Source organism: Arachis ipaensis, chromosome B06 (assembly GCF_000816755.2).
Source record: "Arachis ipaensis cultivar K30076 chromosome B06, Araip1.1, whole genome shotgun sequence".
In the NCBI taxonomy this organism is placed as follows: domain Eukaryota; kingdom Viridiplantae; phylum Streptophyta; class Magnoliopsida; order Fabales; family Fabaceae; genus Arachis; species Arachis ipaensis.
In genome coordinates this window covers 133308699-133310849 of record NC_029790.2, presented here as the reverse complement: position 1 = coordinate 133310849, position 2151 = coordinate 133308699, and positions in this window count along the sequence as shown.

The window sequence follows — 2151 nt, the reverse complement described above, 5'->3', positions numbered from 1 at the left end:
TTAAGCACGATTTTGATATCTAAAGTATAGGCCAAAATTTTTTTTATATAAAATTGTCTATAAGGTTTAACTTGATTTTAAAATCCTTCTTACTTTAAAGACCAAAATTATACGGAAGTGACAGCGGAAGCAGAGATTGAGGTGGATCATGGACAGCTTCTTCTTCTTCCCTTCTCCCTTCTTCTTCTTCCCTCTCCTTTGAAAGAGCAAAAACATTCTCTTTCTCTTATTTTTTTATTTTATAATTTTTTTGTTATAGTTAATTTGGTTCAAAATTTTAATATTTAAATAAACATTACGATTTTAAAACTTGTAAACTTTAAGGATGATTTTGTATATAAAAAAAGGTTAGAGACAAAAAAAAAATTTTACCTGTATCTTACGTAACGTTTGTTTTGAGGTATTGAGACAGAAATTGAGAGACTGAGACTCAGTATCATGTTTGTTGTTCAAAGACTGATACTAAAATTTCTGTCTCTATCTCCAAAATTTCAGTATTTCAGTACCTCCAAAAAGTAGGGACACATGAGACTAAAATTTTTAGAGATGGAGACTGAAACTTTAATAACATTTTATACCTAAAATACCCTCATTTCAATTAATTAATTCAATTTTACCCTTTGTGCAAATTAAATTATAGTTCATTCTAATTTCAATTTATATCTCCCATTTTGCACCAAATAAAATACTGAAATTTATTTCAATTTCTGTCTCTCAGTCTCAATCTTTCCGTCTCTGTCTCTCCACCAAACGCTACCTTAGATACTACAATCGTACTTAATGCTTAGAAAAATTATACATGATTAAATAATGAATATAAAATATTTTATGAAATTAGTACTTTTGATTTATTAATTTGGGATAATTTAAGAATTTAATTTTAATGCATTGTTAATATAAAGTAGTTTTATATGTGGATTCAATTATATAATAACATTATATTAATAAAAATAACTACTTTTTAATTGACCGCATGTATGGTCATCATCCAAAACTTGTTAAAATTAAAATTATACTTTTTATATTTTGATAATATTTTTTATTTTTTTAAATAAAAAATATTGTTAAATAATAAAAAAATATTACTTTAAAAGTGTCTAATTAATTTTCATTAAAAGTGTGTGCTTAATTGTTATAAATCTAATTATTTTAAGTTTAAATTGCTATTGTTTATTCTTAAAACTTAATTTGTACAAAAGATTAGTCCAAAAGAAATAGTTCTGACTGTATACAATATATTTAATTGGTTTAAGTAATGTACTAATGTAAATATAAATTTTCAGATTTGAATCTTATAAAAAAAAATTAATAATGATAATGAGTTAGTTTTGTTCTTCACTTTTTATTTTTAATATGGAGAAAGGTGTGGGTGTAACATCATTATGAAGAATAGGGGTGCTTTTTTTTGCATGTAGTGTCAGGAGGCTGAAATCGGACCGAGGAATTTGGAGCAAGAAATTCGGACGGTCCGATTAGAGGAGATCTACAAAAAAATATTTTTTTAATAAAACTCGGACGGTCCGTTTTGATTTTTGAACAAAAAAAAAAAAGAAAAAACTAAAAACGGAGGGTCCATTTTGTTTTAAAGGAAAAATAAAAAAAAAAAACAAATGGAAAACTGAGGGTCCGTTTTCAGTTTTTTTTGTCCGTTTTCAATTTAAAAAAAAAACAAAAAAAAAAACAAAAAGTATAAACGGAGAGTCCGATTTCATTTTAAATAAATAAAAAAAAACTAATCAAACGGTCCGATTTGTGATCAACGAATTTTTTAACAAAGAACTCGGATGATCCGATTTCTTCCTGTCCCACACCTGTGTCTAACACCTGTATACACCATAACCAAACACAACTCACACACTCCTCCAATATAAAAAAAATTAGCCTTTGTTCTTATACTATCTCTTTCTTAAAATAATATAAATTTAATAAAATTGGTATATCTCAAAATTGTTTAATTTAAATACATTGAATATGCATGCAATGGGTTGAAGATATACTATTTTAAAAAAAATAATAGTTATTTGTTACCACAAGTATTATTGGATAATTGTAGTTTAGTTTATTCTAGTTCAACTAAAAAGTTACAATATTCTGAAAAAAAAAAAAAAAGAAAAATGTGTCAAAAAAAATATTTCTACAATTTTTAAATTA